Source organism: Buteo buteo, chromosome 13, assembly GCF_964188355.1.
Source record: "Buteo buteo chromosome 13, bButBut1.hap1.1, whole genome shotgun sequence".
NCBI classification, from domain to species: Eukaryota; Metazoa; Chordata; class Aves; order Accipitriformes; family Accipitridae; genus Buteo; species Buteo buteo.
Window position 1 is genome coordinate 38705070 of NC_134183.1, and position 24096 is coordinate 38729165.

Genomic DNA, 24096 nt, shown 5'->3' on the forward strand with positions numbered 1-24096 from the left:
GCGTTCTCCTGTGCAAGCCACCATTTGTCCAGGTCTACCCCATAACAGTATGTACTGGATCTACTGCTATGCAGAAAGCCACTTTAACACACTACTTAGTGAGCACAGGGGAGATGTACCACATAAGCAACTGTTTAAGCCAGGAATTTAACCATTTAACCAGCAGCCACTGCTGCTCTTGTTCATTTATGCCATCCAGGGAAAAAATCTGCTCCTAAAGCCAGATTCTTCAAGCTGGATGTGGTTCACCAAGCACACTGGAGGACAACACAGCAGAGTCGAGACCTAACTCCTCACTTGCGTGGACAACGCCTGTTTCCAGAGCACAAACACAGGAGTGAAAGCACCTGGCACCGGTTTCATTGGAGCTGGGAAGAAGCCAGACCAGCACACCTCTGCTTGGGGATCCTGAGGCAGGGAGCATTCAGATGAGGACACAAATGCTCCTTGAATGAGTAAATGACATGAGTCGGGGTGCTAGCTTATAGAGTATGGGCAAGTAGGAGTCATAAAATGGGAAAACCAGAGCTTCTTTTAATATTAAACTTAAATATACAGAAAGATAAAAGCAGGCAGGAACAGGATACAAGTGTGGGCAGCTTGGGAGCAAGATGCATGGCTGAGACAGCAGCACTTTTCAGCGTCTCAGAGTTAACAAAAAATTTCAGTAATGCATTATCAACTTCTACTGTATTAAAAAAAAAGACAAGATGGGTCTCCTCGATGTATCATTTAGCATTCATGCTGCCTAGCAGTCTGTGCTAAGAATCCACATCCTCGGGTGTAAATGGCTGAACAGAAAGTGACGGGGGGAACAAATTAGATATCGTGAGCCGGGTAGAAGCTTCACCCAAGTGAAAGAGCACGCTACAATCCCAAACACCATGGAAGTAGGTTGATCCGATTAAAAAAAAAAGTTCCCAAGATCCCAGACTTCTTACAGGCAGGGTGAAGAAAAACAAGCCACTGACTTCAGTCACAAAAGAAACCCAACAAAGCTTTAGACTTCAGGTGCTTATGTTTAAGACAAAACAATATAAAATGAAGCACAGTCAGATGACTACAGTCTCAGTTGGACTCATACTAAGATATTAAAAGCACTGTACTGCACCAGTCTGAATTGCTCAAACTAAAAACTTTTCAAACAATTAATGGCACTCCTACTACTGGCACAAAAAAAAAAAAGATAAATTGGTTTTAGGGGATGAAACTGCAAAATAATTTGAGATACCATATCAAGCAAAATTGAAAACAGCTTTGTCCTCCAGGCTGGAAGCTACTGAAACCATGAAACTGTTGTTGCACCCATCTGCCCCCTCCTCATCTGAAATTACCAAAAGGCAAAAGCTCATTAAGCTTTCTACATACAAAATGCAAAATGGAAATTACAATTCAGAAAGAATTTGTTTTGTCACATCATTTTGTCCAAAAGTAGAAACAGTATTCCCAAAGGATGATACACAATTATGGCCCTAAACAAAATGCCCCAACTACTTAATCAGTATCCCTTAGTCTGCACTGGCTTATGTCTGAACAGAAATATAGTTTGCCACTATATATTTGTGTTTTTTCAGAAGTCCAGAAAGGGAAATCTAGTGCCAGTTTCACTCCTGCAGTACTCATTATCTACACCCAAAAAACCCCCTCCTGCCAAGCAGAGACTTGCACTGCTCTCAAGGTCATAATTTTTATCAAATGAAAACACTTGCTTTTTTGTTTACTTTCATCACTATTGCCTGTTTCATGAAATTAAGGTATCTTTCCACACTGGAGTCAGTCAAACACTCTCACCTACAAATGTTATTCCCTTTGATTTCTCCATTCTGGAGAGGAAAATTTTCCTAACACCTTCAGTTGTGAGTTCTGCTCGTTTCATAGGTCAGTTGTAATAGAATAGGCAACCTAGCCCATATTTTACTTGTCACACTGGAACAAATGCTTATATAGAGAGCACATCAACTCTTCTCCCAGTGACAAAATTAAAGCACTTTTGGGGAAGCTTCAGTTCACCACAAAAGACTTTGAATTCTCCCTGACTTTAATCCTACCCAATTTCCTTGTTGGAGATACTGATCACTGAAAAGCAGCATTGCAGCTACCTACTTCTAAGCTCAACACGTATGTTTCTAAAAATAAAGGCAGGAAGAGTAGATCAGGGATGCAAGTTCCCAGAGAAGTTACTTCAGGCGAAAAATGCTGACAAAATTGAGAGGAAAAAATATTAAAATGGAAATAAGGAATAAGAATTGAACAACTTGCATTTGGGTCTCTAAGAATCCTTCCATGGGCTTGACAGATATTTCACATACCCTGGTTATAAGTTACTGGATTTTATAGCGTCTTCCTTTTTACATGGTTGTTCTGAGGTTTTTTTGGCAGGAATATTTGAGTTGCACGCTAAGACGCTCCAGAATATCAAAGGCACATGATACTCACCACACGTTTTGTAACTCACTTATGTTTGTTATCTGAAATCACAGGGTAGCAAGTACTGGAGCACAGGAGCAAAGCAGCCAGCCACTCATATCTGTAGTGAATCTGGAAAAGAAAGGACATTTTTAGAAAGTCGTAATGTAACAGTTCATACAAGCAACTTCCAATCTTGCTTTATAGTGTCAAAAAGAAAAAAAAAGCATTGTTTGCAGTTTTCAGTTTAATATACCAGCTTCCAAGTATACTGTGGATGAAACAGAGCCAAACACCACTTCTTACAGGAAAATCTAGTATTTCTCCTTATCCCATTTCAGGGCAAACTAATAGCTTTCCGTGCAATAACATGAATTTTAGTTCAGAAGATGATAGCATTTTTTTTAAATATAGATGTTTCTGGCTCTTCCATAATTCTGGTTTTTCTTTTTGGTACCCTGTGTTTCCCCACCTTGAGAAACAGGTTCCCAAACCTGAACTCCCATGACAGCACCCCTGGGCTGGCTCCATCTCCTGCAGTGCTCCAAGCACTCTGGTCAGAAGGAAGTACAAGGGCTTTTTTTGTTTGTGCCTTTTTCCCCTTAAATAACACCCTCCAGAGCACATAGCCCATAGGGCAGAACAGGACCCAAACACCAGTTTCTGAGGGGCGGTGTGCTGTAACAGGGATGTGAAGGTTGAACCAAAACAAAACTATTTCTTGAAAACTCTGCCCAGGGTGACCAGAGACATGCTGTTCTGTTCTGCATGCAAAACTTGGGCATTTAACTTACTTTGGAAGAACACACATGTATTGTTCTAACAAAAATTAAAATTTTAAAAGCAACTTTCAGTTCCGAGAAGCTCTTCTAGAAGACAGGTTCTTCTAACACACTGAAATACTACATTAGAACTCCCTCATTCATGATGCTCTGACACTGCCTATAAGCAACCAAGCTCCCAGTGCCTAACGGGCATTCACTTTGATGCTTATTTTCCCAATATTACAGCAAGGGTAGAAGTTTAAGGGTCCATACCAACCTCTGAAACTGCTTGTTCTTTGAGCACACAGGGGGGAAAAATGGTCACTCTTTACCCTGACCACAGCAGAAAGAAACCCTGTACCAGAGAGCATTTTTCTTTTCTCCAACTTCAAGTGCAAGGTAGACCGAAGTTGCCATCACCACCCTACCAAGAGACGCCACTTTGACTGAAGCACGCAGGAATTCGGTCTACCTCTGCCCTGCACTCTCATAAGCTTGTTGTCAGTCCAGTCCAAGTCACCTATGTGCTCTTCCAATATTGTTCATGATTTCTGTCCTCAAGAAGCTAGAAGGATTGCTCAATGGCATTGTACAAAACTTCAAAAGTCTCCACAAGCTCACAACAGCTGTCATTAATTAATCCTCGTCTACAATTATGTAGCACCGACTCCTGAATGAAGCCAACCACCGGGGTGAGGAACGCACACCACCGCTCCACAGCTTCAGTGAACAAGTGGTGAGTGACACCCATGCCTCTAAAATGAAAAGGCGTTAGGTAGTTGAATATATCCCCCAATATTAAGTTGATTGCAAAGCATTTAAGGCAAGCTTTTGTTCTACTTGACGCTAAAGTTATTTCAAGTTACTTGACCGGGTCAAAGGTTGCAGCAAGGAAGAACCAGCCGAACTTGTACTAAACTAAGCCCTACAGGAAAGGGAAAATACAAGCACCTATATTCACAGGGAAAGAGGGATTGCAGCTTTATTTAGTTGCTTGACATTGCAACCCTAAAAGCACTCTTGGGCAAAGAATAGGAGTATCCCATTAACATGACAGTCCGCATATTTAAATGCTGAACACCCTTTAACCCAGTGAAGGTTGCTCTTTTGCCGCTTCAAACACAGCCCAGTTAAACTTAGAAGGAAAAACAAAAGTTGTGCATAAAAATTCCAAATTGGGTTCATTGGCCAGAAACTGCCTCAGTTTCTTTACATAAATACCAACCTCCAGTAAGAGGTGGCATCTCCAAACAAAGAAGCTACACAGAAGACTATTTATAACCCACTCTATGGTACAATGATTTACTATAGGAATAAAAGTAAATAAATCATCTCATGCTGTCCTAAGGTTCAGGCTCGAACCGGTTACATACTGTTCATGTTCTGCTCGAAGAACCAGGCAACAGACATGTTATGGAGGAGTCAAAGCATAACACAAGAAAATCCCCCACTCTGGTCAACCTCTGCCACTTCCTACTGGCAAGACCAAATGACAAAAACCCATCCCCACCTCATGCAAGACATTGACTATCAGGTCTTTCAGCCTGCAGCACAGCAAACACGACTCCTCCCATGTGCACACAGACAGGACTCCAGCATCTTGTGAGCACCCGAGGCTCAAGAGGCAGAGCTCAGTTTCCATCCTTTCCCCGGCCATACACGGATGGTGCTGGGCTCACCCAGAAATCCTGTCCCGTAGCAAGATGGCTCAAGCAAAGCACAGAGGAGCCCAAAGTAACAAAAGGATTCAGCTCATGACTGCAGCACATGTTAAAAAGGCTGAGAAGCTAAGAACCTCGTTTACCTGCAAGCATGGCATGAAACAGAAAGCCACCTCTGGCAGCAACGAAAAGCAATGGTTAACAAGCAAGAATACGTGGACAACCCGGTTGGAGCACTAGTTTATCACAGTAACGACCTCCAGTCTTTCCTTTTCCAGAAAGCCTCACTGTCCAAAGCCTAACATTATGCAGAACCCAGGGGACCATGTCCCTTTGTGAAGGAAAGACTAAGGCAACTGAAAGAGCTGCTACAGAAAGAATGGAAGAGGCAATCCGAAACCACAAACAGCAAGAGGGACCCTTTCTAGCTTTTGACAGGTAATTAAACTTCTTTTGTGTTTAATTAGCACCTCCAGACACCAAGCCCATTTCCTGTGACATCTCCTTGACGGCAATAGCTAGGCCTTAGGCTTGGAGACACACATCTCAGCTTGAACTCGATAGATCTTGGCTTCGTACAACCACGCAGAAGTAACGCAGAATCCTTCGATGAGGATGCTCTGCTTCCTGCCGGGCAACTTGCTTCAGGAAGAAGATTTATTTATTTTACAGAGTGCCAAAACCAGAAGGACACAAAGCATTTGGGGGTGCAGAGCTGGGCATGGGTCCCATGCACCTGTATTCAGGACATGCTCCTCTGCATTGCTAAATATAACTGCAGCAAAGCCACCTTTTCTCAGAGTGCTGTCAACAAGCAGATTTCTGTTCAGCCCTCAATGGTCACGATATTCAAATAAACACCATCGCATTGGCTGGAGAAGCCCCACAGACCCCCAGAACCTCTTCCAGCTGTCAGTGAGACAGAACAAGGCTACACCAGAAAATTTAAGCCTTGCTAGATGTTTTTCCCCATTACTTTTCAAAGCAAGGAGCAGATGAGAAGCTTGTTTCAGTTTTAGAGAAAAACTAACGACCCTGAAGGCAGCTTGTGAAAAGGTGATATCTGCTACCTTAGAGTACACAACCAGGTCTTTCATCTCCTCCAGGGGCCAGGGAAATCTGTGCCAGCCTGAACTAAGAGATGAGATTTCCAAGCCACAGTGCTTGAAAGTTCAAGGTATACCACAGACACCTTTCAGCTCCCAGAGGAGGACATCGCTTCTGCCGCAACAGGGAAGATGACTCTACAAACCCATTCCTTTTTGGTTCTCTTGGGAAGCTGGTACACAGACAGTTTTGGATCTTTTGTACTTCAGCTCATTATTATTTTATTACCAGTTAGCAGCACAAAACTCTGGGTAATACTTAAAAAAAGCTTGTCATCTTTACACTCAAGGCATTTATAGTCTTACCAAATTAGAGCACGGGAACAATATTAAAATTCCAGCCTAATGGACACTGCCCTACTGCAAACTCTTCACGCTGTCTAACACGGCAAAAATGGTTAAGACAGCTCCCAACGGCATTAGATGATGGAACAAAACCTCAAGAGCAAAACACAATGCTCCAGCACTCACATCAAGCTCGAACAACAAGAACTCTGCTTAGCAATGCACAGAATGTGTAGTTCTCCAGAAGCAAGTGCCTTACTTGAAAAGCAACCCATCAGTCCTGGATCAACATACGTTCAAGTGAGTAGTTTTTCAACCAAAGCGTTTCATGTCCATAGGGAAAAAATAAGGTCTCTGTAGACCATTTCTGGTGCACAGGAAAGACTATTCAGGAGACCTCAACACTGCCAGACAGTTTCAGCATAAAACTTTAAACATATTTCTGTTCCAAGTCAAACAGATAAGCATCCAAAAGCCTTGAGTAGAAAAAGCCTTGCATTCCCTCTTAGGTGGCATCATTTTTCTGAACGACAGAAGCATGCAAACAATCTCAGGGTAAGTACTATGTTCATCAGTTTCACTTCACAGCTCAGCATTTTATTCTCCTCTCATACAGACATTTAGCCAGAGCTATTAAAATAAAACTTGGAACACTGAAAACAGCAAGAACAAACCCCCACAATATTAAGACTGTTTCAAAATGTCTAGAGGTACTAACAATTTTAGAGACTTCACAGGTAGTACCTTCAGTGGCCAGGGGAAAACTAGCAAGAGCATCTTTATTGAAGCCTCACCTCAAACTAGCAGCCTCTCAAAGAGAAGTCTGATTAATGGTTAAACCATCAAATAGGTGAGTTTGTAGCATGAAACATCCCTCTCCTATTCTGCCAATGCACAAGGAACAGCTCTTTGGGAGTAATAAAGATATCAGTATGACAATTCAGGAAGTCCAGCAAACTTAAGCTGCATGTTGCATGAAAGTAAGAGGAAGGAGTGAGTCCCTGTTTTTAAGTTCAATCAGACAAGAGCAGCTAGAACATATCACCTGTACCTCCATCCATATATTGCTCTGGTTGTCTTAACAGTTACAGAAACCATTAATAGATACAGCTCAGAGCACAGCAGCAAAACACCTAAAGCCACGTCCTCCAAGAGCCAAAGAGGTGAACTGAAGGATAAGGTCCATCTAGCTTAACCTCCAGCTTGAAACAGCAGCCACAAGCAGATGTCTTGGAAAGGGAAAGAAGAGGGTAAGCATATGTAACTTCTCCAGGCACTTTTCCACCTCCAGTGGTTTTTATTTCTGGGCCTTCCCAAGTCAGTTTGGGTTTCTGGGAGTTCAGGAACATTCAGCACAGCCTCTTCATGAGCATGTCCAGTTCCTCTCTGAACTCACTCAAACTTTTTGTAGCCACAATAGCCCTTGGCTAGTTCAACAAGTCTACTATTTGCTGCCTGAAAAACAACATCCTCCTGCTTCTTCTGAACTACCTCCTGTTACCTCCACCTGATCCTCCCCAAATCTCAGGGCAGAAGTGGACTGTCCTCCCACAACCACCACTGATGATTTTGTTGACCTCACCTAAACCACTGCTGAGCTTTTAATGTTAGCTAGATATACATAACCACTTCTTGTCAGAAGGGAAAGAGTAAGAGACTAACTTTGATAGCATAGACTAAACAAGCAGCATTATGTGCCAACTAGCTGTGAATAAATAGGCAGTATTATGTGCCAATTACCAGTAGATACTAAAAACCTAGGTTTAGTGGACAGCAGAGCAGCAGTGAAGCAGAAAGGACACAAACTACACATTAAGGCTGTCTACCCTCAAAACAAGGGAAGTAGCAGTGTCAAATAGGGAAAAGTAATACCTTGTTGGTACATTTTGCTGTCTTTTCACCAAAAGCAAATACATTCAACACCTGGAAAAGAGCTGGACAGAAAGCTAAATGCCTTAATAACTGCACTTGAAGCAAAGCTCCTGCTTGGACTCGGTAATTTGCAAATTACTCCCTGAATACACCCCAAAGCTGACATCTACATTCATTCTGCTCAACTGGAGAAAAAGAGAGTCAGCTTTTATCCTGACACTGTACTTGGGCACTGCTCAGAACAGTATTTATCATCTGACACCTAGGTTAAAAAAAACCAAAACGCTGCTGCTTGCAAAAACCATTTGACATCTCTCTCTCTCAATTCCCTTAACTCATGAGTAACCCATACATTTCAAATGTAGCAAGAGAATGCTGCAAGCAGGTCTAGATCTCAGTTTTGCCTTTACAAAAGGAAAACAGCAAACAAAATTTTTTGAGTTATCTAGCGGCATGCCTAACCTGCGATCTCGGCGCGTGTGAAGGTTCGATATTCCCAGCAAGCCGCTGAAACTCACACGTACTTCTAATGCATAACAGGAAGCCTACATTTTGTTAACAACAAAATATTGAAGACTTCAAAACTGATGCCAGTGACCTTTGTGATGAAAGGGAACAGAACGGTGCCTCAAATAAGACAAGGAGACTATAAGATTTAGAGAAAACTTGCAGGCAAGTTCAGATAGAGTCTATTTGCAACACGTGAATATAATGAAATTAAATTCTTGAATTCTTTTGACTCATCCGGAACAGAGTCCTACTTACTCTAAATTAAATTTCATTATATAAAGTTTTCAGTGCTTATACCTGAGATATTCCCAACATGGACCTAAACCACACATTTCCAGCAGCAAACAATCATTCAATATTATGTGGTTCAATGACATCTCAGCCTGAGTGCACAGAGATGTTATGGCCCCGCCAAGGATGCTCACAAATATAACTGTATTTTATCCTTTCGATGCCAGCCTCCACTCCTGAAACCCTGACCTATTTGATGTAGCCTCCAAAGCTTGAAACTCAAATTGGGAAAGCCCACCCAAGGAGTATTTTATTTTTTACTTCCAGATGATTTAACCTTTCCCACCCCTGCCAACAGCTGCAGATACTGTGCAATGAACAGTAGCCTGGAAGAAAGACAGCACGTGGCTCTGGGAAAAACAAGCATGCATCTTAACATGAAACATCTGCTTTTTACTCTTTTTTTACTGCAGAGAAAGAGAGCTTCCCTTTTGGCTTCCCCTGAAATGAGAGCAGAGGGTACCAACAAAACAGTGCCGAGTAAGTCTGGGTGCCATGAGTTCAGAGAGGAGGACTGAAACAGAGCATCTGCCTTGATTAAACATTGAGTTATGATAAATATTTAAAAGTGGGATTTTGAATTCTCACTATCTTACTAAAAGAGGCTTTAAGGAACACTCTGATAACAATCCGTCTTAAGTGCCTCTACACAGCACTTGCTCACCTTACATCTTCCTCCGAAATGCACAATACCTGGATCACACGCTGCGTATTACTGTCATCACCGTGCACTTTGCTCATATTTTGGATTTTTTTTTATTCTTCTTTTCCAAGGATCCTTTTATGGGTTACATGAGTCACACGGTTGATATTCTTCTAGTGTCTGCACATCGTTTCCCCTCCCATTTCCTCTGGGACAAGAGGTAAACCTCTCTTAAGTCAAGTCTAAAAGAAGTCATCCCAAATGACATTTCTCCTCTTAGACATGGTCAAGTTCACAATCCCAGGTGTCAATCCCAACCTGGATCACCATGCAATAATACTTTAAAAAAAAAAAAATCCCATCTAGTCCGAGGAGTTTTCTTGCAAGACCCCTTTGATTCACATCTGAATATGAACTTCTTCAGTTCTTCATATGCTTTTGAAGAAATGGGTAACCAAGGCCTGTTAGAGCACTCACCTCTCCCAGCCTTTGCAAAGATGATTTGCTTGACATTCCCCCACTTACTATGTTGGTTGACTAAATCATTAACAGGCTCTTAATTTAATACTCTTTAGAACAGCCTGCTCAGCTGATATTCCTCCTCAAGCCTAAGCACAAGCCAGTAACCCAAATGCAGATTTTTGAGGTCCTTTTTCCCTACCTGACAGATTCAGAAAGCTTGCCACGTACTCAGGTGATACCACTGGCCCTCTAAAGAGAAGAAGGTGACGCTTCCCAAGAAAAGCCCACTAGTCTCCATTCATCAAGGCCTCTGCTGCTCCTCAAGAGTTTGCAGACTTCAGCTTCTTTGCAGCTTCTGGTTCTCCCTCCTGGTTCTCCTCTTCCATGTGTGAACCCCATTTAGGGGAGACCAACAATCCACACATGCCCCAAAAGTTGCCAAGATGTTTGCAGTCTAAAACTTGCGCCAGGATGAAACAGTATCTTCGAAGGAAAGCCCAAGCGTGTTCTCCATAAGGTGGAGCAACCAAAGAGCTGCAGCAACCTCCGCAGGACTTCCTGGCTGTTTCTCCCCTGCCTGTGCTTATCAGACCCATTTGTGAACAAGTCTACCTCATTACAGCAACAGGAGAAAACCAACCCAACGATACCTGGAGAGCTTTGTGCCAGCTTAGAGAGTTAGGGCAGTTCAGGAACAGGTTTGACAAGCACCAGCAGCAGTATATGGGAAAGGCAGGACCAAAACCTCCCCTTTTGGGCACAGCAGTTACCACCACAGCCTTACAAGCTTTTAACACTCCACAACAGGACGTTTCAATACCAGGCGAGGTATCGAAACACCCAGTTTCATGCCTAGGTGCAAAACTACACAAACAGCTCCTCAACTGTGCTAAAAAGACTACCCGTTTAATAGTCCAATTTCTGATTAAAACTAGATATTTAGCAGGCATGGATCAGCAAGCTAAGAAACTAATAAATAAATAAATAAATAAATAAATAAATCCACAGTTGGTCAGCCATGACATGAACACAAGCAAAACAGTACAGGGGAAGCGTTGCAATCATTGCTATATATACTTCACATAATTAGTACGACACAGAGTAGGACATTAATATGTGCATGCTTCACTTGTTGTTGTCCCTGCCCTGTTCTGGGCTATCAGCCGATCACCGCCTGCAAGGAACACCCAGCTGCCTGCTGGTCATGATCCCACACCAGAAAAGCTGAAGAGAAGCATTATGATCACCTCCTCCCACTTTCTGCACAAAAACGTGGAATTTCAAGAATTTTCCCCTTTTAAAGAGACCAGGAACTTCATGTTCAATTATCTTCTTCATCCCTTAGTTCTAATTTTTTATTTGCCTGGTTTCAGTTTCTACCCATCTCACCTTGAAATGCTTTTACACATAAGCTGCAGCATGTTGTACGGCAAATCTCCTTTGAATATGTACAGCATGGGACACCTGTAGGTATGTACAGTATGCTGAGAAACAGCTTGAGATTTTCCCTCCTGTAAGTATCTGTAAGCGATCTTCCAGAGCTCTTCAGAAATATTGCCTCCCTACGCTGCCCCTATACTCTGGAAGGGCAGAGGGTTCATAAAGTTGGAATAATTGAAACAAGAAGTGTTCTGCTATTCTGTCCACAGTGACAGCAGATGCTACAGGGAGCAGTAAGCTTCTCTAGTCTGCTCCAGCATCTGCAACCACTGGATTACAGATGGTAGTATGGACATAACTGCCCAGTCCTATACCAGCATTCGTTTTATGGACCTGCTGACCCTGGGTTTGTTTAGCCACTTTTTGAATGCATCTAAACCATCAGCTTCCACAAACTCCTAGGACAACAAGATCCAGAAGTTTGTTGCTCACTTTTTAAAGAAATCCTTCCAATCCTAAGAGTCTCAGACATTTTAGACTCCCCAAGACAGGCAGCTGCTTCCTTTGCCTTCAACTCAACTGCTGTTCTCTGTACGTTTTCCAACTCTGCTGAAGATGTGATGACCAAAAACGCACAATGCAACAGATGTAGTCACACACTCACCTATTGAAATTCACTCAGTATATTACTCAACAACCCTAGTCATCAATCAGATTAATATTTCAGCCCTCCAAAAAAATAAAACAATGCGTACTACCTGTAGCAAGCAAGAGACCAGTGTGCCAACAATAACCAAGTCAATGCCAGGGAGATAAATCCCAACAGTCCCAAGCCATGCCCATGCCAAACAATAAGGGTTTTGCCCACTCACCTGCAAAAGAGTTTCTTTCACAAGCCAAAAAAACCACACCACTCACTGCACTCCTGAACATAAGGAAGCACAGCAGACACTTGAAAATCCTGTTCAACTTCCCAGCGACAACTTTTCCCATTCAGCTGGCAGTGTGCTACCAGCTTCAGAGAAGTTTGGTGTTTTTCAAGGATGGCAGAAGAGCTCCAGAAGCCTGATTACACATTGAAGGCATCTTCATTACGCTCGTAGGATGAATTATGTATTTAATTAGAAGCAGCCTTAACGAAAAGCTGCAAAAGTTGAACACGGAGGAGGCAAACCCACGCAATAAAGCAGATGCCAGAACCGTCCACCTCTGCGCACCGTCTCACAGACACTAAAAACTTCTCCCAGAAGCTGGAGTAAAGCGCTATTTTGCACAGATAAACTTAATGTTACCTCAAAGGCAAACATTACCATTCACAGAGTTAGGAAATTGCATCTGTATGAAGCCACTTTGATTCAGCTTCCGCTTTCAATCCCTAATCTTCAGCATAGCTGTCAATTAGAAAATGTTCATTACCAAGTAATCTGCTCTATGCACCAAGTCGCATCTGTCGTCTTTGAAGCCTTAATACCCACCGGTGAGGATCGCTTTGTACCAGTAGATCACTTGTAGACCTTTTGAACTGCATTCAAATACAGAGTTAATCACTGCCAACAGTGGCACTGGAAGTGTCAGCCAATGATCCAACACAAAAAGCTTTTCAGCGTCACCAAGCCTCAAAGCTCCATCCACCACAGAAAAGCAGCCGTTACATTTTGATATAGATACAAATAGAAAAAGTCCTTGTAACACAAGGTCATACCAAGCTTGCTAGAAGACTAAATTTAGCCACCTGTGCCTCAGGCAAGTCTGTTAGTTATGGGGAGCTCAGAGACTGGTGTTGAGCACTGGTCCAAGGGTAAATCCCTTGGAAGACTTGACTCCATTTAATTGCAAATGATCTCTAAGCTATTAACAGGGAGCCCAATCTCAATTCATCAAAGAGGAGACGTATTTGAATACCATACAAAACTAGCATCAGGACACTGCAATACTGTTTTAAGGCTGGTTTGCTTGAGTGGTGTAAACTATTACTACGTTCAACATCAGAGTCAGTAAGAGAGGCGCTCAAGAAGTTTAACAGATGGGGTTTCAGCACAAATGTATTTTAGAACACCTCCTTAGCAAGCATATTTCCTACTCTAACATGCCTCACGCTACAGTTATAACACGCTACAGAAGAGCGGATCAACGAGAACACAGGGATTATTCCAAGCTTTTGTAAATGTTAGCAGAGTGACTGAACAGTTTGTGAAGACAAGCCCCAGTTTACCAAAAGGTGTCACAGTGAACAGCTTTGTCAAACATTTAATAATTTTCCAAGCCAAAAAGACAGTGATGACTCAGATTCTTCAGCTGTGTTGGGTCTTAGGATCAGTATCAGCCACGAGCCCACAGAAGGACCACAGCGCTCAACTGAGGTTTGACGTCCAGGATCGCTGCAAGCGTTCAACAGAATCTACCCATAAAAAAAGTTAAAGAATTTGGTTTCAAGACACCTCTGGGGAGTATCTGTACTATCTGCCTCAGCCCTGCAGGCCTTCAGAGACCCTGAAGAACCTATTTTGGTGCAAGATACTCAATCGCACAGACAAAACCAGGATTACTAAGATGACTGCGCCAAGTCCAAATGAGCACAAGGTTTCCTGCACTAGATGTTGAGTATATACGGTCCAAGTAGACACCTGTAAGTCACACTCCATCCCCTCAAGTCTCTGCAAACAGATGGTAACACAGAAGGCTGCCTCAACACCCAACGGTCACCCTGCACATAGCTGCTCTTACATCCGAACCTGTCCTTGCAGCATCTCCAGCCAGGAGGATGCCGAGACCCTCAAGTCCCCCAGCCTATATGCTGCAAGCCAAAACCCTGAGCTATCGCCACCGCAGCCAGCAAGTCACACCCAAACCCCTGTCTTCGATCACGTTGTTTCCTTAATGTCGAAGCACTCAGTTTTCTGTGGGGACCAGAAAGAACAGAACAAGTGGTTCCAAAACACCATGCTCCCAATCGTAGATCTTGACAAGTGAAGGCACTCTGGCATGCACAACTACCACCAACATTTATGAATAATAAAAACCACTGATTACCAACGCTATATCCAGTAAATCTAGACAAAAACGAAGGACTGGGTATTGGTTTGGAGCCTAATACCAGTTTTGGATCTTAACCACTGAATAACAAATTTCAGCAGAGATATTCTTCCCACAGAAGCAGAGCACAGCCTAACTATGATTTACCATCACTGGTGTTGCATCTATCACCAGTAAAACTGAAGCCTTAGCGCTGCCAACACTGCACAGAGCTTTTTCAGAATTAGAAACCTGTCAAAACCTTTCCAAACAGAGGACAGCTGGGAAGCAATATCAGATGCCAAAGTGGCTGCAGGCCTGATCTCAGTTGCAGGATGATCATTCAGAGAACCCAAGGGCCTCCAAACCATCTAACCTGGCACTGATGCTAAGCCAGCTGAGGTAGTCTGTGGCTAGCAAAATGGGACTGCAACCACGGAGCAAGCATTTTTCAGGATGGGGAAGAACCTCACTACCTTGTGGATGCACACATAGCACGTACTTTGGAAACGTTTATTTCCATCTAAGAAGTTACTTAAAGCATGTGTTGCCTCAATCCCTCCCTTCCAGTGGAAACCAGAGCACTGTTACCTGCTTCTGTAGCCCTGCCAAAAAGCGACAGCGAGTCTTAATGAGCCTCTTAAAGGTGAGACCTTTGAAGTCTAACTTGGACTTGAAAAGAGACAACTACAAAGTATGTGGTCTCTGCTTCATTAAAATAAGATGTTACAGGTTCTTAAGTTTCATTTGTTCATTGAAACTTGTTATTTTAAGATCTAGGAAATAAAAACAAGCTGTAGAAACTAGCCTTGCATTTTACAAAGGAAGACAGTTACAAGGTACCTAAGGACAGCTGGACTAGCCAAAATGGGGTTGCTACAGGACTTAGAACTAAGCAGCTTGTACCAAACTTGAGAATAGTTGAATTCTTTCATTACACTTGCCAGAACTGGCATTGTCAATGGAATATAAGCTGTATTTTAGAGGAATTCCTCTCATTTGTTTTAATAGACCTAAAAAAGCAGAAGTCGGATCTACACAGAATTTTGAGTCACAAGGAATGAGAGCTTGAAGAGCCAGTAAGCCTGAGATGCTTGAAATTGTTACTCTTCAGAAACCCACCTAAAGAATTTCATCCAAGAGTAATAACTCAATTCATACGCCCCTCCTTGCTATGATATGAGGAAGACTAGACAGATGCAGACAGATTTCCTTCAAGTTAGTTCTTCCTGTAGCATGCTTTCCATTAACATGAACAAAGAAAAATGACTGCATCTGAATCTATCCTCTGACTTATAACTCAGAAATGAACGTGCAGTAGCTAGCAAAGGAATGCCAAGTTTGGTTTGTTATTTCTACAAACAAGATGTCACCCTAATTACAGGTGCCACAAAGATAAGTATTTAAGAAAAAACACATCCAGATTTCAACCTCATAAACACCCAAGATTTTCTGCTACATTAGATGAGTTAAATTATGAACTGAGCTCCACAGCAAATCACCAAGATGGAAGTGATCATATTTTGCAATATAAAAAAAATAGCTTCAAGAAACACATACTTCAGACTGGTTGGCTTCACGGAGTTCAGGCAGGTTTCTCCTATAAGTTAATTAACCTAGCTTCAGCACTGAAGTACAGCAATTCCTTGTGAGTTGGACAAAAAGGAATAGCTCTATAGAAAGCAGGTATTCCAGAGTTTTCTTAGCATCATCACAAACTGCATGAACTCACCAAGCTTTATCAATAGACATTAACACACATATATAGGACAGCAACTACTCAGGATATTTAATAAATGACATGGCCTCCTCTAATGTACCATCTGCAGTATGGTCAACTCAGAAGACTAGAGAAATGTGACAGCTTCAGAAAAAAAGACGGCAGATTCAAGACTGCAAAGATACCTTCACTTCTTGTCAACAGCCACAATTTTCCCATCCTAGAGGAATGTCATAATATAATCATATGAAGAAAAAAAGAAAAAAAGGATAGCAGAGGCAGACAGGAAAAGTTTTCCCATCTCACCACTGAATATCCCCAATTCCTGCATTAAATGCTAGGAGTAGCAAATCCAAGCTATTCAGTTGTCTTCCACAAAGCAGAAACTGTCAGGCTAATCTTCAGGGTAGAATTGCTGTCAACTCTTCAGTTATTATCTGGAATATATTTGCTCACAGATGAGCAAACCAAAACAGAAGATTCAGACAGGTAAGAGACACCTATCCATTCCAGAAGATGAGCTGCTCTAAATAGATCTTACAGGAAGGAAGAACGTATGAAAAGCCAGGAGAAAATGGTGGTAATCTCACACTGATTGTGTTTCATTGCTGGTTTTGCCAACTTACAGGAATAAGTTATCTTTTAAAAGGTAGGTAGTGTCTGATGAACCAGAAATCAAACATATTTTAGCAGGGAGTTAAAATACCTCTTCCCTCTATAAAAAAAAGCAAGGTCTAAGGGGGATTTAATGTGGAATATAGTAATGAAGTAGGCACAACAAGTCTGATATTTTACCTGTCAGTAGAATCACAGAATAGTTTGAGTTGGGAGGAACCTTCAAAGATCACCTAGTCCAACCCCCCTGCCATGGGCAGGGACACCTTCCACTAGACCAGGTTGCTCAAAGCCCTGTCCAACCTGGCCTTGAAAACTTCCAGGGATGGGGCATCCACAACTTCTCTGGACGACCTGTTCCAGTGTCTCACCACCCTCATCATAAAACATTTCTTCCTTATATCCAATCTGAGTCTACCCTCTTTCAGCTTAAAACTGTTGCTCCTTGTCCTGTCACTGCAAGCCCTGGTAAAAAGTCTGTCCCCACCTTTCTTATAAGCCCCTTTCTATACTGAAAGGCCGCAATACAGGCTCCCCAGAGCCTTCTCTTCTCCAGGCTGAACAACCCAGCTCTCTCAGCCTCTCTCCATAGAAGAAGTGCTCCAGCCCTCAGATCACTTTCACAGACCCACTCCAGGTCCATGTCTTTATTGCACTGGGGACCCCAGAGCTGGATGCAGCGCTCCAAGTGGGGTCTCAGAATAGTGGAGTGGAGGGGGAGAATCACCTCGAAGGTGATTTACATCCTGCAGACAGTGCTTTCCACGCTGGCATTTCTGCCACTGTAGACTGAAGCCTTCGGTTATCTCAGCTCTCTCCAGGTCAAGGTGACCACTGCCATAATTTCATTAAAACCAGGAACTTTGCAGGACTCCAAAGGGTGCATCTTCAGTGACTACTTGTTTGTGCAAGAACACACTACTAAATAATGTCAGTAAAGAGTCACTGCCTGTGGTCCACAAGGGTACACCTAGCATATGATGGAGGGAAGTTTCTGGAGGCAAAATTCAGGCTGAGGAGAGGAAGGCAATGACCAAGAGTTGTGTGACAGCATCTCAAAGAATTGCTCCGACACTCAGGCTTGGACTCATTAGAAGTTGAGAAATTTTTTGGACAACTGGAAGCCTGTACAAGAATGAGGACCAAATTAACCAAAACCCGGACACTGGCACTTGCAATCAAGATCAAAGGCTCCTCTGACACTCCAGAAGAAGAACAGAGAAAGCCAGCAGATACAGAGGAGCATGTATCTGAGGACGATGCAGCTTTTGTGGGAAAGAAGCTGATTCGTAAGAACTTCATCTCCTCAAAAAGCCCTAGAGAAGGGACAAGAATTAGCCATGTAAAAATCAGAAGCTAGAAAAATCAATACAGTACAAAAAATAAGATGGAAAGACAAAACCAAGGCACAAGTATGTTTCTTTGCAAATGCTGGAAGCCTAGAAGATGGAAAAACTCAAATGTCTGTTTTTAAAGTGATAATATGGATGCAGCAGGTTCATTCAAAAAACAGTGGAGGGCAGAAAAGTCAATGGGACATTCAAAGCATACAAGGACTAAGCAAGCCTTTAGAGAATCTAAGCTTTCTTCAGCATACACCACCATTTGAGCAATCTAAGTTTACTGTGTCAGCAAGAAATACCCTGTAAATCAGAATTCCAAGCTTAAACCAGAAAAATATAGTCTCAGCCACCCAAGCAGCGATAGCAGCTGTCATGCTATCACCAGAGGGTTGTACAAGCAGGAAACACAGCATTAAACAGAGACTTCAAATGCCTCTGTGTAAACTGCACAAGTGTCTGGTCAATATATAACATCAAGACTAAGTTCTTAAATAGCATAAAGCGACTCCTCCCCAGCAGTGGATGAGACAAGTGGCAATTCCTGCCTTCACCTTGAATGGTGGCTGGAGTATTGGTGTAAGCCCCTACTGTGTGATCTGACCATGCCACAGAAGTAACAGAAGCCAGTCCAGCCGGTACAGCAAGGCTAAATGCCAAAGAAGGAAACTAAATAAAAACTTGTTAAGGTTTTATTTAAAAAAAAAAAAAAAAAAAAAAGGGGGGGGGGAGGGGGAGAATCACATGATTTATTACTGGGTTAAACAGCCATTAGATAACTTCTCCCAAAAGTTAAAACTGTGTTTTACCCGCAACATGCTGAGCTTGGCCATCTCCACTCTCCCTGCTTGACCCCAGCAAGGCAAGCCAAGCAAATAAGGCTTCAGGTAGTAAAGGACCACTCAGAAGATAAGGCGACAGCAACAACCTCACTGTACATACAAAGTCACACAGGAGGAGGATGGGGAAGTCCCTCGCATAGCTTTGTGGTTAAAGATGCAAGAGGGTACCTGAAAGACACTTGCACCAGCTTTCACAGAACAATTCAGAGGCATCTGAGCAACCACAAACCAGGCAGCCGCGCCGGGCAAATAAGAGTTGTCCTAAAGAATGGACTAAATGGACGCAGGACTAATTATATTTTATAAAATGAAGTCATGTCTCAGGAGTCAGTTGGAGGTTGTTGTCTTTTTTTTTTTCCTCCCCTCCTTCTTTTGGAGGAGACAGAGCATGTGAACAAGGAAAAGGCAACTGATGCACTTCATTGAAAAAACCAAGCATGCTACATGACAAGATCCTTCAAAGCTCTTTGGAGAACAAAACTATAGGCTAAAAGGAAAAATTGTTCACACGCATAAATAACTGGTTAAAAAAAGATAAGGAAGGGGGAAGAAAGGCATCACTGGTCAGTTATGTAGTGGAGGGGACTCGCAAAAGGATTCTGCTCTGCTCAACTATACTGAGCTGTGCAAGAGAAGGCAGTACTAAGATGACAACATTTGCTACTCTGAATAATTCAACATGATCAGTAAATAAGAGCAATGACTCTAAGGAATTGCAGTAAAATCTTGTGATATGAGTGGGTGATACAATTCAAAGCACAGCACATCAGGAACAACCACCCTAACTTCAGCTTAAAAAAATATGACAGACTGAACTCAAGCCAACACTGGGGAACAGGACAGCAGGGCTACAGCAGAGTATTCCACAAAAACCATAGCTCCGTGGTTTTTTGATCACTAACGAACAAGCAGAACGCCTATAATTACAGAGACAATAATACAGAACAAAATACAAATCCACAGCATACGGCATTTTCTAAAGAGGCACCCGCACCATAAATATCACCTACTGATCTGATCGGCACCTCTGCCAACCTCCCCCATTCGCTCCATCCTTATTTCAAGGAGGCTGGAGCAGAGCTGGCAATGACACGAAGAGCAGGGAGAAGAGACATAGAAAGGAAAGTCTAAACAGATGAGGACAATTCAGCCCACCCAGGAGACCACCAGGAATGGAAAAAGTAGTTTCCTAAAATTGTGAATGTCATGGAGAAAGCGAAGCAGTAATTTGTTCTGAATTTGTTTCTTGCTAGTTTTTTTGGGCACCCCCAGTTCTTCTTTTCTGACTCTTCCTTATGTGTAGACCATGTAACAAGCAGCCTACACACTAAAGTGTCCACCTTTGTGACTCTCTCTGCAAGGCATTGAATATCACGATGGTTCAAAGTGAGAGGACAAATCCGTGGAAGAGAAGTGTGAAGGTTGCTTAATTCAAACACCTGGCTCAGAGAGGTCATAAACTGCTGGAGAGAGAAAAATAAAGCAGTATTTCCCCAGATTAGATCTGCTCTATTTGTGTACTCCCCTCCCCAGGCACCTGCTACTTGTTACTAGTGAGCAGGATACTGGGCCAGATGGATTCCTGGTCTCATCTGGTAGCACTTTTTAAAAGGCATTATACAGGATTTCATCTGTTAACCTGAAAGTACACAGCAGCTGACTGCTTCAGAAGAGCTGGAAATTAGTTTAAAGACCACATAAAGGGGGCAATCTCAGCACAAGGCAATTGTGGACTAGGTTGCACTTATGATCTCACCTACCTCACAACTCCCCTCGCAATGGAGCTCCGTGAACCTGCCTGCTTGATTGATCCCACCAGAATATTTTTCCATCAGCAGATTTGGCATAGAAAGTCAAATTTTGTTGATACAGAGAACTGGAGCATTATAAAAACTCCTACAGAAGAGTAAGATAGATGGACTGGAATGAGGCAAGGTCATACGCTTCAGACTTTGCAAGAAATGGTACTATGAACTGGAAAGCCCTCTAACTCAAGCAAAAAAAGAGACACACACAAGGTAGTAGCTTGTCACTGTGACCTGTGAGCCCCCAAGCCAATTCAGACATGAAGGATACCAGCACAAAGAAATTACCTCCGACACTGCACAGCACCTCAGAGAGACCTCCCCTGCCATTCTGTGCCCTGCTCCAGTCAGGGGTGTTCAGGGATTAGCTTTAAGCAAACATGTGCACAGAAGAGATCAACAGAGAACCTGGAAAAGAGCAACTGCAAGGTTGGCACGCGTGGTTTGAAAATAAGAAGCCAAGAGTTGAGTGCTTTCTGAAAGTGCTGAAGGAGAGAAGAGCTGTTTTTATAAGAGGCAACACTGGCACAAGCACAGATAGGTACATACCAGTCACAAATAAATTTATTGTGAAAATCTGGTGTAAGTTTCCAACCATTGCAGCCAGAGGATAACAGAAGAATCTTCCATATGAAAAACAGAGCAAGAAGCCCAAGTTGGCCTAAACCAGCAGGGGCTTTAGGCCAGCAGTTGAAAATACGCTGCTATAGACTTGCACCGTAAAGCAGAGCGCTGCACCTCGTCTTCCTTGCAGCCCAACAGCTCTTAAAAAAAAATAAAAAAGGCAGCAGCTGGACACTTTGCTGAGTCCAGAAAAAGCAATTTCAGGGCAGGCAATGTTTGAAGAAACACCTGTATCTAAACAAAGTTTAGGTACTTATGCAAGGTATAAGTGTAAAGCCCTGATTTTATCAAGGGGATAGTCTAAAATTTCACTGGAGTCAGCAACATTTTTGCCAAAAGGTTGCAGTATCAGCTGTACCAGGGTACCACTACACTGGCAAGCAGGCACTTCAGTATGGAGAACAGAGATTTGCCTGGCCATTTCTCACCATGATCCTCCACACTTTTTAAGTACTTTTTTTTTTTTTTTAAATAACAATTTTTTTTTTTTCTAAACACCACATATTTAAGTTCCAGATCCTTTCTTATCTGGTCGCACTTGCTGACAGTCACCTTCCCCGTACAAGAACTCTTGCTGATACTTATCACTGGCAGCACCCCCAGCTCATCCCTGACTCAAAGAGCTCTAGTGTCAGCCAGGCTTCACGTGGAGAAGACCACTCTGCACATTTCTCTATAACAGCAACATAATAAAACCCGAATTCTCCTATCAGTAACGTTTCACCGCACAGGCAACACTTCTAAAACTTCAGCAACTGGCAGGCAGTGAGGAATCCTCCATGGCTTCTGCAGCCTGAAGAAAGCAATCTTCCCAAACTTGTAACTCAAAGGCACTCTTTGTATTTTTTGGAATGCGTCTGTGGGAAAGCGCTGCTAATATTTGATAAGAGCTTTTCAACGGGAACAAAGCTCACGCTTCTCAGTTCACCCATCGTCCTCCCCCAGCAGGCTGACACAGACTGAGTTACCAACGCAGCATTAAACCAGGGATGTAGAGAAGATGGTTTATTTAGGTAAATCACAGCGAGCAGCCGGGGAGCTGAGAGAAGGAAAAGGCAAGTCCTGAAGAACTTGGGGAGTGGCAGCGTAAGCTGGTTACACATATGCATTAGGTCACCGATAAAAAAAAAAAAAAAAAAAAAAAAAAAATCAAGTCTGAGATCACACCCATGACAGTGTGTGACTTCAACCAGGCCACTATGAGCCTGATAATGAAGAAAGGGGGAAGGTGGAAAACCTCACATGAAGTCAGGACACAGGAGGCAGCAGGTATTAACGACTGACCGTGAGCTTGGACTCGGTACACGATGCTTCTTATGAACTGAAAAGTCAAGTCACTGTTGAGAAAGGCCCAAGAGGACGGTCACCAGCCGTGAAACGGACTGGAAAGGGAAGACGACAACCCCACGAGCGATTTGGACAAGACAACGAACCCCAACCCTTAAAGTTTCATGCCGTGCCAAGCAGCACATCTATCTAAGTTTCCCAGATAAGGGAAGGGAACATCAACTTCGCACAAAGAAGTTGTAAATACGCTTCCAGTTACGCAGACTGCTTTGTTTCCCTTAGACCTGGGACCACGACCAGGTTTTATAAGAAGGGCTCCCAAGCCACCCACAACCGCGTTTTTGGCAGGTGCCCTGCCCCACGCCCCCAGCTACGGACAGAACCACGGCCCACGAGAGGAGACCTTTGTCAAGACGGACCCCTTCACGCCCGCCCTCCCCTTTCTGACCGATTCGCGAGTAACGGACAAGGCCCCCGCGAGAAAGCCGCCCCCGGGGGGGGGGGGGAGCGGTGCGGGGCCAGCCGACCCCTCACCGCGCCGGTTCCCCCCCGCTCCACCCGCTCTCCCCTGGCGCCTCCTGGATCTCGGCTCAGCCAGCGACCGCCCCCCCCCCCCCGCTCAGGGGGTCTCTCGGGCCGTTTGAAGGCAGCCCCCGCCGGCCCCTGCCCTCCCCCGCCACCGGGGACGGCCGCTCCGCTCCGGCCCCCGGCCCCCCGCGGCTCCTCCGCCCGGCCGGAGCCTTTCACGCCGGGAGAACCGCGGCCGCTCCCCCCTCCTCCCGCCGGGGAGGGCTATAAAAACGGCGAGCCCCGCGGAGCCTCCTCCGCCACCGCGGGAGGCGCGGCCCGGGGAAGGCGGCCGGGTCGCGGGCACCGCCGAGCGAAGCGACCGCCCCCGCCGCAGCCCAGGCCCCGCAGGCGACCCTCCCGCGTCCGTACCTGGCTCCGGCGGCGCTCGGCTCCCCCGGGCGGGAGGGCGGGCGGGCGGGAGGGCTGGGCCGGGCCGGGCCCCGCCGCTGCTCTCCCCGCGCCCCGCCGCGGCTCCTCCCTCCGCCGCGCTTCGACGGGGAGGGCCCCGACCCGGAACCGCTCAACCCTCCTCCTCCCCCCGCCCTTTACCCCGCCCACCTCACCCAGAACCGCCCTATGGCAGCAGCGCGCCCGCGCCACCCCGTCAGCGTTTCCGGGGCGCCGTGGCGGCGGGTTCGCCCTAGCAACCGCGTTCCGTTGCTAGGCGGAAGGAGCGCCCGGCGGCGGCGGGCAGGCCTCGGCGTGGGGGGGCGGGGGACGGACACGGACACGGCGGTGAGGCCGCCCGCCCCGCCGCAGGAGCGGGCCCCGCCGGGGCTGAGGAGGGGGAGGTAAGCGAGCAGGGCCTGGCCGCCACCCACCCCGATTCCTCCTGCTGCTTCCCGCCCTGCAAAAAGCCGCCGCGTCTGCGAGAGGGGGAAAACCCGGCTATAAAAGGGGA

General features: G+C 44.5%; 1 protein-coding gene across 5 annotated transcripts in view; it reads right to left on the minus strand.

The window, feature by feature from the left end:
• Window positions 1-23691, minus strand: part of CSNK1G1 (casein kinase 1 gamma 1) — a 110335-nt gene extending 86644 nt beyond the window's left edge. For 3 of the 5 annotated variants that reach the window (XR_012652847.1, XM_075045753.1, XM_075045751.1), the window contains exons 1-2: window positions 23565-23691; window positions 2437-2538 (exon numbers count right to left, since the gene is read on the minus strand). The gene's annotated coding sequence lies outside the window, so the exon portion shown is untranslated. The remainder of the gene's footprint in view (window positions 1-2436; window positions 2539-23564) is intronic. The other 2 variants (XM_075045754.1, XM_075045752.1) reach the window with 1 other exon arrangement.
• Between the last annotated feature and the right edge of the window lie 405 nt (window positions 23692-24096).